This window comes from Nycticebus coucang, chromosome X, assembly GCF_027406575.1.
Source record: "Nycticebus coucang isolate mNycCou1 chromosome X, mNycCou1.pri, whole genome shotgun sequence".
Lineage (NCBI taxonomy): Eukaryota > Metazoa > Chordata > Mammalia > Primates > Lorisidae > Nycticebus > Nycticebus coucang.
This window is the reverse complement of record NC_069804.1, coordinates 18,877,448-18,893,656: the sequence shown is the minus strand read 5'-3', so window position 1 is coordinate 18,893,656 and position 16,209 is coordinate 18,877,448. Positions and strand designations below refer to the sequence as shown.

Here is a 16,209-nt window from a genome sequence, read left to right as displayed (position 1 = left end):
TAGGAGATACGTGTTACGAACAAAATTTACAGCCATCTTTTTCATTAGGTAGATAACCAATATTATTTAAGCAGTTCCAGTTACATCTTCAGACCAGAAGCTCTCTTTAAAAAAATTACTAATTCAGATTGCCATTTTCTCACTGCAAAACATGTTCCTGGCTCTCCTTTTTTCTTCTCTTCACCCACCTAAATTTCCACTTCACTTGATTTTATTTTCATCAGTCACGAATTTTTTTCTAAAGAATAATTGCTTCTTATTAATGGTCCATTAATTTCCACACATCCCTAATCTTCTGGGATGAGATTAACCCTTTTTATAGAAGAACAATTAAGTGAGAGAAATGGACTGTTTCTACCGTAGTCAGCTTTAATTTCTCTTAGTTGTGTTTTAGTTTCTCTCAGTTTCAGCTGAGGGCCTGAGAAGACTAAATTCTTTTTTTTCTGAGAAGTGATGAATGCTGTTTGGGATAAAGAAGTTTATCTTTACTACTTACAAATTAAAGGGATTATTTATACTTTGGCATGTTAAGATGATTTCAGAGTGTATACCTCTCGGAGATAAACATAAGGTATAGCACTGTCCAATAGAAATTTCTGTGATGTGGGCGCCTGTAGTCCCAGCTGCTCGGGAGGCTGAGGCAAGAGAATCGCTTAAGCCCAGGAGTTGGAGGTTGCTGTGAGCTGTGTGAGGCCACAGCACTCTACCGAGGGCTATAAAGTGAGACTTTGTCTCTACAAAAAAAAAAAAAAAAAAAGAAATTTCTGTGATGTTAGAAAAATCCTAGCCACTAGCCACATGTGGCTGTTGAGCACTAAAGAACTGAATTTCTAATTGTATCTAATTTACATTTATATAGCCATATGTGGCTTCTATATTGGACTATGCAATTAACTAGATGTTGACTAACCTTGCCAGATTAGGATCAGAAATGAGGAACGATTTTCAGATCTCAAAGAAGTCGTTTCAAGCCCTTCTACTCTTAGTTTCTTCTGCACAAGCTCTGGTATTCGGCATTTGTCATTCAGCCACTCTCAGATGCCCCTTGGCCAATGAGAACAGAATGGGGCAGTTTGCTCCTTAGCAGTTAATTCCTGTGGCTCCTATCAGATCTATAGGACAATGATGGAACTAATAGGCAGGACTGATTTCTGACATCTGATGGCCTTAGAGTACCATAGTCAGCCAGTCCCTTTCTGTCTCTGTCTCAGCTTTTCAAGTTGGCATGACTGAAGTTGGCATGACCCTGGTATAACCAGGGTCTTTGGTTATACCACTTGGTTAGAGAAATCAGATTGACTTACAAGGCATTACCAAACCATTGTATGAAACCATTAGCTATACAGGATTTGGGTGAGCTATGGAAGAACTTTTCCAGTAAAAGGTTGTCAGGGACCTGAACCATAGTCTAGGCCAGAAAACCCCATAGCAGGTAGAAAGGTTGGCAAGGGCACTTGGGGGCAGTCAACACCTCAACTGAATTAGTCATGTTCCCTGTTCTCAAGGATGTGCTTACTAAAGTAGATAAATCTCAGCTCTCTTGTTCTAGCTTGCTCCTCACAACTATGGCCTCAGGCATTGGCACATAGGACTCAGTTGCTTGCCTGTAAAATGAGGTGGTATGCTACATGATCTTACTGGTGCTTTCCAACTGTGAGATGCTGTGATCCTCCACAGCCAGCCCATTAAGTAGAGACAAGGATATGGCTGGTCTTCACCCTTTTTGTCAGTGGGATCACCAGCCATGTACGCTTGGAACCCCCCTCTTCCATTATAGCCAAGTCTACTGATTCCACCTCCCTCATCTCATGACCTCCTTCATGACCTCATGCCCTTGGCTAGTACCTTGGGTCAGACCCTTTCATCTAGGGCCTGACTAGTATTGGAAGAACCTTAGGGGTCTCTGTCTGTCTTTCCAGGTTGCTCTCCCTTCCCATTCTCATTAAACATAAAGCACATTAATATGTGCCATTAACTTAAATAGCCATCTGAATTGTAAACTGGGTGAAACAGAATTCTCCTGCTGTACTTTTAAGACAACCCCCTCTCCCAATGGGATTCCTAAAAAAAGGAGAGCCAGGAACATGTTTTACAGTGAGAATGGATCCATTATGTTATTCTTTTGTTTTAAGCTCTACTGATGTCTGCCTAACACATTCTAGAGAGTACAGTCTAAAGTGCTGAGAGGGTTTTCAGATACTTTGGGATGGGGCTCTCACTCGTGCCTCCAGCCCCCCTCACTGGCCAGTAACCACCACCAGCTCATAACAGCCAGTGTACTTTGCACCTGGACTATTCATGTACATGCTGTTCCTTTGCCCAGAATTCCCTTCCTCTCTGCATTTGCCATCTTCACTCTTGCCTGCCCTGTTCATCTTTCAGTACTTGGCTCACACCTCACCTCCTCCTGGAAACCTTCTCCAACCACACACACTTTTCCTGTTTTTTTCTTTCCCTTCAGTTTTTCATTATAGTGTTGATTATGATAATGCAAGTAAATCATGTATGAATAAAATCAGCACTTAGAAGCTAAAGTACACAAATATGAGGTGTACAGTCTGATGAGTTTTATGTGTATACAGAAGTAAGTAACATCCAGAATAAGAAAGTAAACATTTCCTGTCCTCAGAAGGCTCCCATGTGCCTCCTGCTAGTTCATACTTCCCTCAAAGGTAACCACCGTTCTCACCTCTTTTCACTATAGATCCTGTTTGTTTAAATTTTATTAAAATAGATTAATTGCATACTTGTTATTGTGGTAAAATACATATGACAAAATTTATCATTTTGATAGTTTTTAGGTGTGCTGTTCAATGGCATTAACTACATTCATATTGTTGTGTGACCACCATTCATCTCTAGGACTTTTTCATCAAGTATATCCTTTTTTGTGTCTTTTTTTTTTTTTCACTCAACAGTGTGTCTTTGAGATTCACCTGTATTTCCAGATATTGGGAAATGATTTGTTTCTTTTAGTTCTGTTTTTTAGGGTCTCGCTCTGTCGCCCAGGCTGGAGAACAGTGGTACAATCATAGTTCACTGTAACCTTGAACTCCTCGGTTCAAGTGACCCTCTCTCCTTAGCCTCACAAAGCATGTGCCACCATGCCCAACTCCTTGAAAAAAACTTTGGTAGCCAGGGATCTCCTTACATTGCCCAGGCTGGTCTTGAACTCCTGGCCTCCAGCAATCCTCCCACTTCAGCTTCCCAAAGCACTGAGATTACAGGTGTGAGCCACTGCTCCTGACCCATTTTTTTTTTTTCATTTCTGAGTAGTATTACATCATACGATGATACAACAATTTGTTTTATCCATTCTTTTTCTGTTGGACAGTTTTTTCCCAGTTTTTTTATTGTTTATTATTTTTATTTATTTATTAATTTTTTGCAGTTTTTGGCTGGGGCTGATTTTGAACCCGCCACTTTCAGCATATGGGGCTGGTGCCCTACTCCTTTGAGCCACAGATGCTGCCCTTTACTGTTTTTTATTAGATCATAACTTTGTACATTGATGCATTTTTTTTCGGGTTTTTTATTCTTTTGACTAAAAGTGTTATGAACATGATGCTTATATGTACATCTTGGTGACTATACAAATGCGTTTCTGTTGGGTCTATACCTGGAGTGGAATTGCTGGGTCATAAGATAGGCTATATTGAGCTTTAGCAGATACTGCAAAACCATTTTCAAAGTGGCTTGTATTAGTTTCTTGTTGCTGCTATTACAAATTACCACCAATTTAGTGTCTTAAGATAAAATAAATTTACTATTTTATAATTCTGAAGGTCAGAAGTGCTAAAATCAAGGTGTCAGGAGAGACTCTTTGGAGGCTCTCAGGGAATATCTTGTTTCCTTGTCCTTTCCAGCTTCTAGAAGCTGCCTGCATTCTTTGGCTCATGGCCCCTTCCTCCATCTTCAAGGCCAGCAGGCTAGCGTCTTCCAGTCTCCCTCCTTCCCTCCCTCCCTGCCTCCAACTGCTGCTTCCATTGTCATGTCTCTTCTGTCTGACTCTGACTCTGCTTTGTGATTACCTTGGACCTACCTGGAAAATACTGATAATCTCCCCATCTCAAGAGCCTTCATTTAATCATATCTGTAAAGGTCTTTTGTCATATAAGGTAGCATAATTTCAGGTTCTAGGGACTAGAATGTAGAATCTATGGGGGGCCATTATTTTCCTGACCACATGGCTATAGCATTTTGCTTTCCCACTAGCAGTGCGTGAAAGTTCTAATTCCTCCTCAGTCTTTGTCAGCACTTGGCATTTGTTAGTCTTTTTAATTGTATCTATTCTGTGTGGGGGTGGCAGGGCATATCCACAGCCACCTTCCCATCCAGATATCATTGGAACATCTTCTTTGTTCCAATGATAGGTAGCTTTGTTGCTAATAGGATGAAAGGACTTGGTTTCTAGCTTCTGTATACTATTGTCTTTCCCAAGATAGTTAATCTGTAAGTGAGTAATGCCCTAGAAGGAGGTTTGGGCCTCAACTCCTAAGGGCGTTGGTGGGAAATGACTTCACTGTATATGTAAATGAGAGGAAAGTGCAGTTCTGGGAGGCTCTTGGGGAGTCTGATCTGGGACCTTTTGCAGGCGCTCAGGTTTTCCTTTTCCCTGGACTCTGCTCGTGTAGCAACATACTGCAGCTTCTCATTGGCAGAAGGAAAGACTCCAAGGCAGGTAATGCTTTCTTGATCTCAGGGAATGTCGTGTGTAGATTTACACCTGCCTTGGAAAGCTGAAGCTAGAATTTCTGGGAGAGATGAAGTTGGAGTAGAAATGAATTTCTGATGTCCCTGGACGCAGGGTGGTGGACACAGAGACAATAGAGAGAGAAACCTGGAAGGTGGGATTAGGACTAGACAAAAGGGGACAACAGCCTGGTGCAGGTAACCACTTTCTGTGTTCTGTTTCCTTCCCTAGTTTACTTTGTTGGGCTCCACACCTGTTTTCCTGAGGGCTATAAGATTTCCAGCCCTCATTCTTATCTTCCCAGGCTGCTGAGTTATTGGCAGTGTTCCTGCAGCTAGACATTACTTTGACCCTCTGGGGTGTGTGTATGTGTGTGTTTGTGAAACCTTGAGGTGTGGCAGGAGACTTCTGTCTTCAACCCAAACCTGACTGGTGGGTATTTGGATTAAAAGGGAGTCAGCATTTGGGTGAAAATACTATCTCAGGGCAGGAGTTACTGTGATGGCCTGTGCCAGAGTTATTGGTCCCTATTTAAAGCCACACTGACAGGATCACAGCTTTAATAATGTGAGTAATTACATGTGTGAGTCACGGGCCGATATGAAACAACCTGGCCATGTCGGAATGGAGGCACGCCTGGGCCTTGAGTAGTGTGGCCAGTACACACACTACAGGGTTGTGACAGGCTGCACAGGACGGTGGCTGTGTGTTTATGGAATCCCAAGGACTACTTGGATGTCCGCTTTTTTCTGCCTATTGTAGAGAGCTGTCCCTCCAGCACTCGGGCTGCCTTTCACTACCCACCATTTTGGACCAAGGAGGCTCAGAGACTGGCCTTTTGAGTTGCCCTGTGTGGATTCCAGCTCTGGAGGGGATCTTGAGAGAGTATGTGGGGTGGGCTATCCCCTGTAAGCAGGTGGGTATTCGCTTTTTTCAGGACATAAATCTCACTCAGCCTTCTCTGAGGCCAGGGTGATATGCCTTACCTCCTGGGTCAGGAAGTTCTTTATGTTACTACAAACACCTCTCTTCTTGCTATACCCTCTGCAAACAGGCAGAAGAACAACCCCTCAGCATCCATTTTGCAAAGCCGCCCAGTCTCCAAAAACATGACGACCGAGAGCCCTTCCATGGGCTATACCACTCCTAGTTCTTCAAACTCTCCCGATAGGACATTTTTTGGCATTTACTCCTGCGACGTTAGTGTATCCCTTTTCTAACCTCATGTACAAATTGCCCACAGTTTAGTCCTCTTTCTTGGTTAAGAATTTACCGCTTAACAACTTAATCCAATCAGATACTGGCTTGTCCGCTAACTAGCTGTGTTGGCTCCAGATTAGTTTCTTGACTTATTCTAGCCTCAGTTTCTTTACCTGCGAAATGGGGATAATAACTGAAACTCCCCATGGGGTTGACTAGAGGCTTACATAAGGTAATGCATGGACAGTGTTTTTAGCACAGTGTCTTGCACAGAAGGTGGCTCTCCATGAAGTAGGCGTGTGCTTATCATCTGTGTATCCAGTACAAGGTCCCAGACTGATGTCTATGGACATACAAATTTTTTTTGTTATAGTATACATTTATATCAATATACTTATATTGTTATATTTATGTATGGTCTTTGTCTTCTAAGGAGCTAGTAACCTAGTGAGATAGGCTGTCTCTAGCTTACTGTAATCCAGGTTGAGCACTGAAAAGTACCATAAATGGAAATATAAAAACAGACGAGCCAACAGTTCATTATGGCCAGAGGACTTGGGGGCTATGGTCAGTTTTCATGCATGTTATGAGTACTTGCAGTAGGAGATTTTTTTTTTTTTTTTTCAAAGAGATGAGGCCTTTCTCTGCTACCCAGGCCAGAATGCAGTGGCGTGATCATAGCTCACTGTAACTTTGAACTCCTGGGTTCAAACGAGCTTGAGCCCAAGCCCTAGCAGGACAGCACTTCTAGGTGCTGGAACTGAAGAAACTGCACATGGCTTTTGGCAAGAGAAGGGAGTGCATGGCATGCTATAAGTTTTTAAGTTTAGGAATTTAGTCTATGCCCTGGCCAATATGGTGGCAAATTCTACATATGGTTTTTTAATTAAAATTAAATAGAATTAAAAATTCAGCTTCTTGGTTGCACAAACTACATTTCAAGTGCTCAATAAACCAACTGGACAGCACAGGTAGAGAACATTGCAAAAAATTCCACGGGACTTGGGCGGCGCCTGTGGCTCAGTGAGTAGGGCACCAGCCCCATATGCCGAGGGTGGCGGGTTCGAACCCAGCCCCGGCCAAACTGCAACCAAAAAATAGCCGGGCGTTGTAGCGGGTGCCTGTAGTCCCAGCTGCTCGGGAGGCTGAGGCAAGAGAATCGCGTAAGCCCAAGAGTTGAGAGGTTGCTGTGAGCCGTGTGACGCCACGGCACTCTACCCGAGGGCGGTACAGTGAGACTTGGTCTCTACAAAAAAAAAAAAAAATTCCACGGGACACTCCTAGTCCAAGGGGTTATCTAATAGTTGTAGGCTACTTAATAGAGGGGAAAACATTATTACAAGTTCATTCCGGCTTTGGCAGTTTAAGTCTTTCTTCCAAATGCCCAAGTTGAATGTATGTGCATTCAGTCCTATTATCAACTGAAACCTAATTAACACAGTTAAAATGTTTTGACCTCCTTGAATTTGTAATACAAAAAGGTTGTTGATTATCTGAAGTCATTTTTGTTCTGCCTTATTACCCTGAAACAGATATCAAGTACAGATTCTTAGAAGTGAGGGCTTTAAAATTTTTTGGAATTATTTTTTATTGCGGCCAAGTATATATAACATAAACTTCACATTTTCACCACTTTCAAGTGTACAATTCCGTGCCATTAAGTTCATTCGCAATGTTGTGTAACTATTACCACTATTTCTAGAATCAGACAGAAACTCTATACCCATTAAAATAACTCTCCAAAGCCACATTCTAGATGAGAATGGGCACTGTTGATAATAGTGTTCAAAAATTGTTAATGTGGCTACATTGAGACACGGGTTATGCTTCCATCACAGTACATGTATTACAGTGGTGACAATGAGACCTGTGACATTTTGCACAGCTGATGAGTAGAAATTATGTGTAAGAAAAATGTAAAGAATAATGTACAGTCATGCATTGCTTAATGACACAGATGCTTCTCTACAGGCCTATACAGGTCAGGATCATCTCTGTCACTGTCATCTACCTCCATATCTTGTCCCACTGGAAGGACTTCAGGGGCAGTAACACACAGAGTTATCTTTCAGGATAACTTCTGTCCTAATCTTTTAGGATAGCCTTGAAATGCCATGAAATATCTGCCTGAGACTGTTCTACAGTTTAATGTTTTTATCAGTAAAAGGAGGGTGGAGCACACTCTAAAAAGTATAATATAGACAAGCATTAAATACTAAATTGTATATACTGTCATTTTATGGCAGTATAGGAGATTTGCTTACACTAGCATCATCACAATGTCACTCAGGGACTGCCTATATCTAATAATATAATTGCAGTCAAATCTAGTAGTTAATTTAACATGACTAGATTTTACTGTGTCAATGTACATTCACATTGGTTAGCAAGGTTATGTGATGTTATGATGATGGGCAAAATGTTCAACTGCTCTGAATGGGCTGAATGAAAATAGCCATTCTGGGGCGGCACCTGTGGCTCAGTCGGTGGGGCGCTGGCCGCATATACCGAGGGTGACGGGTTCAAGCCCGGCCCCGGCCGAACTGCAACCAAAAAATAGCCGGGCGTTGTGGCGGGCGCCTGTAGTCCCAGCTACTCGGGAGGCTGAGGCAAGAGAATCGCTTAAGCCCAGGAGTTGGAGGTTGCTGTGAGCTGTGTGAGGCCACGGCACTCTACCGAGGGCCATAAAGTGAGACTCTGTCTCTACCAAAAGAAAATAGCCATTCTGAACATAAAAAAAAAAAAAAACCTCTCCATTCCTCCTCCCCCCAGCCTGTAGTAATCACTATTCTACTTCCTCTCTCTCTGCATTTGCCTACTTTAGGTGGCAATATTCACCTAAAGTAAATATCAGACAATATTTATCCTTTATGACGGACTTATTTCACTTAGCATAATGTCCTGGAGGTTCATCAGTAATTTTGCATGTGCTTGTATTTCCTTCCTTTTTAAGGCTGAATAATATTTCATTGTATGGGGATATACCACATTTTGTTTATTCATTTACTTATCACTGGGCACTTGGGTTACTTTCCCCTTCTGGCTATTGAGAATAATGCTGCGATGAACATGGATGTGCAACTATCTGTTTGAGTCGCTGTTTTCAATTCTTCTGGATATATACCCCAAAGTGGAATTGCTAAGTCATATGGTAATTCTGTGTTTGGCCCTGATTTTTGAAAAAAATACTTTAGAAATGTACAGAAGTTTCACTCTTATGAAGTGTACAATTCAGTGATTTTTAGTTTAGTCACAAGCTTGTGCAATTGGTTCTACTAGTCACTGATTTTTTAGCCTCTTAGGAACTGGACAGAGAGAGAGAATCTCTTTACTTCCCCTGCCTTTTTTTTTTTTTTTTTTTGAGACAGAGTGCAACTCTGTTGCCCTGGGTTGAGCGCCAGCCATGGCATCATTGTAGCTCACAGCAACCTCAATTTCTTGGGCTCAAGCAATCCTCTTGCCTCAGCTTCCTGAGTAGCTGGAACTACAGGCACACACCACAGTGTCTGGCTAGTTTTTCTGTGTTTAATAGAGATGGGGTCTTTTCTTGCTCAGGCTGGTCTTAAACTCCTGAGCTCAAGCAGTCTACCTGGCTAGGCATCCCAGAGTGGTAGGATTATAGTCATGAGCCACTGCACCGGACTGAGAAAGAATCTTCTTTTTGTGTGTGTGCGCAATTTTTGGCCAGGACTGGGTTTGAACCCGCCACTTCTGGCATATGGGGCTGGCGCCCTACTCCTTTGAGCCACAGGTGCCCCCCAGTGTTAAAAAAAAAGGAAAGAATATGTAGTATTAAATCTTTAAAATGCCTCCTGATCTTTTGCAAGAATACCCTGCCCAGTATGAGGTTTTCAGAACTGAAGTTTGGAAAGGCTCCCTTGCTACCTGACATATTTTCAGCTACTCATGAGGTCTTGTTTTATAGAACGGGGTACCGAAGAACAAATGGGTCAGGTTTCCCAGCAAGGCTTTGGAAGCCTGGCTCCGTAGGAACAGGCAGACCTGCACGTGTTTGCTTTGACACATGGCCTTCCCTGGCTCAGAACTGCTTCTATTCCATCTCTGGTTCTGGTCCCAAATTCTGTAGTTACATGCATTCCCAAGCATGAAGCAGGTGATTTACAATAAATGCCTTAAATATTTGATTTTCAGATTTAGATTGCTTTGCTTTGCAGCAAAAAGTAAACCTCAGCTGCTTTTGTTATTGCGTGCTGTTTGTACATACCAGGGTGCTCTGGTTTTTGCTTTGTCTCAAAATGTAGTTGTGGTTTATGCTTGGGGCATGGTTTTATTGTGGTTTTCAGATAACTTGGCCAGCTTTCTTTTGTTTCTCTTTTATTTTTTTATTATTATTCTTTTTTTTTTTTTTTTTTTTTTGCAGTTTTTGGCGGGGGCTGTGTTTGAACCCGCCACCTCCAGCATATGGGGCTGGCGCCTTATTCCTTTGAGCCACAGGCACTGCCCCTGTTTCTCTTTTAAATATAGAATTCACCAATTCAAAATACACAATGCAGTGATTTTTTAACCATCTTCACAGAGTCATGCAACCATGACCACAGTCAATTCCAGAATATTTTCATCATCCTAAAAAGGAACCCCACACTCATGAGCAGTCATTCCCCATTTCCCCTAACCCCCAACTGTAGGCAACCCAACCACCAATCTACTCTGGACAGATTTTTGGCCAGTATGCTTGTGGTCCCCCGCCCCCCACCTAAATTGTAGCATAAGGCACCAACCTTTCTTTTCCTACCTGTTTCATGCTTGTCTTTTGCCCTTCCTCCCTCCCTCCCTCTTCTCTTCAGATATTAGCAAGTTGTCTGTAAATCCTCATTAAATGGCTCTGTAACTGGATGAATTGGTGGATAGGATACAACTGCTAGAATTCATCCCATAAGGCAGGGATGGCCACATAGCATACTTAAATGCTGGGACACCCTGCCTTGATTTTGTCACTATGAGGCCAGTTTTCTTTCCACTGCATGGTCTGTAGGGACTGTGAGAGTGAGGCCAGTGAGAGAAAACAGGGCAGAAGCTGCTCTAGGATTATCAATCTCATGGTCTGGGAAGTGATGAATTAAGATGTCAGCCTGTGGCACCTGAGAGTAGGTACCAGACAGAAATCAAATGCTTGCCTTACAAATGTAGTTTCCAGATGTGTAAATTCAGCCACTTGATGATCCTCCTTAATGGGAACAATATTTAATATTCAAATTAGAGTTTCAAAATTGCAAATATTATTTAACTTGAGAGTCACTGTAGTAGGCTGTGAGAAAAGATTGGTTCAGTATAGATTTTTTGCTAACTTTTGTACCTGAGTTTGAAAGCTCAAAGAACTTTTAATTGACGGTGGAACTCAGCTGCCAGAAGTAAAACGCTGAGCTGGGAGAGTTGTCCTTACCAAACTCTTTTCTACTTTTTTTTCAGCTGAGTTACAGTTACAGAGTTACAGTTGCAGATAGTTAGGTCGTGGGAAAAACTTTTATTTTTATTTTATTTTATTATTTATTTATTTATTTTGAGGCAGAGTCTCACTTTGTCACCAGAGAGTGCTGTGGCGTCATAGCTCACAGCAACCTCAATCTCCTGGGCTCAAGCGATTCTCTTGCCTCAGCCTCTTGAGTAGCTGGGACTACAGGCACTTGCCATAACTCCCTGCTTTTTAAATTTTATTTTATTTCATTCTTTAGACAGAGTCTCAAGCTAATTGCCCTGGGTATAGTGCCATGGCATCATAGCTCACAGCAACCTCTAACTCTTGGGCTCAAGCAGTCCTTTTGCCTCAATTTTTCTATTTTTTATTATTTTTTAGTAGCTACACGGTCTTGCTTTTGCTCAGGCTGGTCTTAAACTCATGAGCTCAAGCAAGCCACCTGCCTTGCCTCCCAGAGTGCTAGGATTACAGGCATGAGCCACCGCACCCAGCTGACATGGGAAAAATTTTTAGCTAGCAGACAAAGAGAAAAAGAAATCACAAAGAGTTAATGATTGGGCGGCGCCTGTGGTTCAGTGAGTAGGGCGCCAGCCCCATATGCCAAGGGTGGCGGGTTCAAGCCCAGCCCCGGCCAAACTGCAACAAAAAAATAGCTGGGCGTTGTGGCGGGCGCCTGTGGTCCCGGCTACTCGGGAGGCTGAGGCAGGAGAATCGCGTAGGCCCAGGAGCTGGAGGTTGCTGTGAGCCGTGTGACACCACGGCACTCTACCCGAGGGCGGTACAGTGAGACTCTGTCTCTACAAAAAAAAAAAGAGTTAATGATTATATTTCTCAAGAAACCACAGTACTGTTATTTATTACATAGTCTCTTTCAAGGGTATTTCTGCTTAGTTCTTTCTTATCTTTGGAGGTGTAGTTCTTCTGCAGCTGTCTGCTACATTTTCAGGACCACTAAAAAGTGTAAGATTTATTTCTCCTTCCTTATTAATCCTGGTTCTGGCATTTTTACTACTTAGATGACCTTGAGCCAAGACACGTCACCTCTCTGGGAGCCTCCTCCCCTTTGTGGAAGGGGAAAATAATAAATCCAACCTCGTGAGGTTGTTGTAAAATTTAAATAAGGTAATGTGTGTAAAACATTTAACACAGCTCCTGGCACAAACTAGGAGCTCAATGAATGTTAGCTGTTATTAAGAGGCCATGTTTCGACTGGGCTTGATGGCTCATGCCTGTAATCTAGCACTCATGGAGGCCAAGGCAGGTACACTGCTTAAAGTAAGGAGTTCGAGACTAGACTGAGCATGAGTGAGACCCATCTCTACTAAAAATAGAAAAACTAGCCAGGCTTTGTGGCACACGCCTGTAGTCCCAGCTACTTGGGAAGCTGAGGCAAGAGGATTGCTCAAGCCCAAGAGTTTGAAGTTGCTGTGAGCTATAATGCTACAGCATTCTACCCAGGGCGACAGAGTAAGACTCTGTCTCAAAAAGTAAATAAAAAGAATATAAAAGGCTGTATTTTGTTATGTACTTGCTATATATGAGGCACTAGGTTAGGTTTTATGAGGAATAAACCAAGCATTTTGAATGGAATTCAGGCTTTGTTTATGTTATGTACCTAGGCATTGGTAAACACTATCCTGTACACTTGGTACAGCACTTGTTAACATCCACATTTTGTCTCTTTACAGCTATATATTTTATTGAATAAATATTCATAAAACAGTGTTGATTATAGACGTCATCAATACAGGAAAGATTTGTCTAACTTTAGATTCTTACTGAGAATTGTAAATATTGTCCCTTTTTATGGATAAATTCGAAAATGTTATCATTTACTGTTGGCCAGTAGTTGCTTTAATCAAGGCAAACCATCTTGCTCAAAACAAATAACCTTGACAAAAAAGTGTAATCGGGGCCCTACTTAATGAATGTACTGATTATTTTCCACGTTGAAAAAAAGACATCAGCAGTGTTTGTTCCTGAGCATGCTATATATATCTCTTGTTCCATTACATCTCCATATTGGTGGGGATGGAACAAGTACCAGCAGGCCCTTGGCCGTGGAATTTACTGAGCCATGTGAGGCAGAAGAACAGTATACTCTTAGAACCAGATCTGACCAGCCTTTCCTTGTGTCCTGGAATGTACTTTGGGAGAAGTAGAGTAAGCTACTGTTTGGAGAGGAAGTTTGGGCTTTTATTTTATTTTGAAGGAGTTTGGGAAAGTTTACCCCAAAATATGCCACATTGGTATGCTAATTACTTCAAACCATACTTGGGGGAACAGCAATACAGGGAGGAACTTTCTCTGAACTTCCCTTTTCTGCCTAAAGGTGGATGGATCTTGATTGCTGTGGATCCCTTCACTTGGAATCTTATCAACCAGGGGAGATTAACTCTTTGACACCAACCTAGATAAACTGTCACTTATTCTTTGGAGAGCTACTGGGAAATGACTTTTATTACCTAAGAGACTTGTTATCTGCATGACAAGACCACCTTTGGCCACCATACGGTTCCTCTCCTCACATTCCTGTAACTTGTGGCACATGAACCCTAGAAGCCCTAAGCCCCTTATTCCTTTCTGTAGCTCAGGATGCCATATGAGCTTCAATCATCTGACCCTTCTTCAAGTTTCATATTTTGTAGGACTCCCATATGCACATACAAATGTAATTAAATGTGATTTTTTTTTCCTGTTAATCTATTTATATGCCAGTTTGATTCATAGCCCAGCCAAAGAACCTAGAAGTGTAGAGGAAAGCCATTGTTTGCTCCCCTGTGATTTCTTAAAACAAAATGATGAACATTGTGATGATTCAAGTCCTGTATCTGTTTTAACCTGGAAGGACCTCTAAATGATCACAGAGGGGACTGGAGTTGGATGTAACCTCTGTCTTCAGACACCCAGGGGTCAGGCATTAGATACTTCCCAAAGGCCTCTGCGGATATTGCGTAATCCCCTCACTCAGTGTTGTCTTGGAGAAAATATTTTTCAGGATCTGTTTCCCATCAATAAAATGAGGGTAAAAACACCTACTTCTTAGCCAGGTGCAGGGGTGTAGGCTTGTCATCTCATATAGTTAGGAGGCCAAGGTGGAAGGATTGCTTGAGGCCAGCCTGAGCAATATAGCAAGACCCCATCTCTTTAAAAAATAAAAAAGCAAAGCACATGCTTTTTCAAATCTTCTCTTCTGGCTATTTTGAAATATACAATATATTGTCAACCAAAAATAATCAAAAAGGTCAGAATCTAGTTTAAAGAGAGTTTATTCAGATGCAGAGTTCAAGGAAAACTTTGGTGGGGCATGAGTGGGAGGGGATATTACAGATTCCAAAGAATGGAAGTCAGTGTTTCAAATTGTAGAAGATTCGAATCATTTATATAGATAAAGTTCAGGAAGTTTCACAGAATTTCAACATCTTTCTATGTAAGGCTTAGTACATAGTTACAATGATTTGATTAGTTGAGGTGGTCTTTTTCTTCAGGAAAGATATTTTTAACATTCCACACTGAAGATGTAAACAGTCATAGGGTTTTTAGCACCATCTGATCTGAGTTTGGCATAGGACAGTAAAGGAAGCAGTTGATCTGTAACAGGTCAGTGGTTGAAAAAGGGAGGTATATCTGATCTCTTTTCTCTCCTAGTCATTTACAAAACAAGAACAGTGAGGAAGAGTGTTAAGCTTTAAACTAAGAAGCAGAATTGCAAACATGCTACAGTGACTTAGTCTCTGGGGCTTAACTTCCCACTTAGCATAATAAATGTACAGGGTCCTAAAATTTATTTTCTTTTATAATACTGTTAAATTTAGTCACCCTACTATACTGCATTATCAAACTATCACATACACCCCATAAATATGTATAAATATTATACATTCAATTCAAAAAATAAATAAGTAGAAACACCTACTTCTTAGGTTTGTATGTGTATTAAGGATAGGAAAAAAAATACAGGCTAGCACAGCGGCTCACGCCTGTAATCCTAGCACTGTGGGAGGCTGAAGCAGGTGGATTACTTGAGTTCAGGAGGTTGAGCCCAGCCTGAGCAAGAGTGAGACCTTGTCTCTACTAAAAATAGAAAAACTAGCTGGGCATTGTAGCTGGCACCTGTAGACCCAGCTAATTGGGAGGCTGAGGCAAGAGGATCACATGAGCCCAAGTGTTTGAGGTTGCTGTGAGCTATGATGACATCAGGGTGCCAGAGTGAGCTATGATGACATCAGGGTGCCAGAGTGGGACTCTGTCTCAAAAAGAAAGAAAAGAAAAAGAAAAAATAACATCTAAATCAGTCAGCACACTACCTTTCATGGGTCCGAGCTGTTGAGTAGCCATTCAAAGCCTAGTAAAGACAGGTGAGTTTGCTTTGTGGCATCTTCAAATGATCCCAAACACCAGGCCAGTCAATTTCTATCTTTTTAAAAATTGTTAATTATTATGAGTACATGTGATGGTTTCACACAGGCATACAATGTGAATTAATCAGATCAAGGTAATTGGGGTATCCATCCCCTCAGGCATTTAGCATTTGTTTGTGTTAGGAACATTCCAGTTCCACACTTTTTTTGTTTTTTTGCAGTTTTTGGCCGGGGCTGGGTTTGAACCCACCACCTCCGGCATATGGGGCCGGCACCCTACTCCTTTGAGCCATAGGCGCCACCCCAGTTCCACTCTTTTAGTTATTTTAAAGTATTCCCTAACTTAGTGTTGACTATAGTCACTTTATTGTGCTACCAAGTATTTTTTATTCTAACTATATATATTTTATTTATTTTTAAAAAATGTTTTATTTTTAATTATTATGGGTACATAATAGTTGTATAGCTTTAGAGAGGGTACATGTGATGTTTTGATATGGGGAAACAATGTGAATTCATCA

General features: G+C 41.6%; 1 protein-coding gene and 2 non-coding genes across 11 annotated transcripts in view; all 3 read left to right on the top strand.

The window, feature by feature from the left end:
* The window catches only part of MAP7D2 (MAP7 domain containing 2), a 123,761-nt gene that overhangs the window by 12,806 nt on the left and 94,746 nt on the right, over positions 1-16,209 (top strand). The window contains exon 1 of one of the 9 annotated variants that reach the window (XM_053580401.1): positions 4,575-4,681. The exons of the other annotated variants lie outside the window; for them this stretch is intronic. The gene's annotated coding sequence lies outside the window, so the exon portion shown is untranslated. Of the gene's footprint in view, positions 1-4,574; positions 4,682-16,209 lie in introns of those variants that run through there. 9 annotated transcript variants of the gene reach the window in all.
* Positions 7,637-7,771, top strand: LOC128578830 (small nucleolar RNA SNORA1). The gene has a single exon (XR_008377934.1). It is a non-coding gene; the product is annotated as a small nucleolar RNA SNORA1 (small nucleolar RNA).
* LOC128578827 (small nucleolar RNA Z40) lies at positions 8,291-8,367 on the top strand. Its single transcript, XR_008377931.1, has one exon. It is a non-coding gene; the product is annotated as a small nucleolar RNA Z40 (small nucleolar RNA).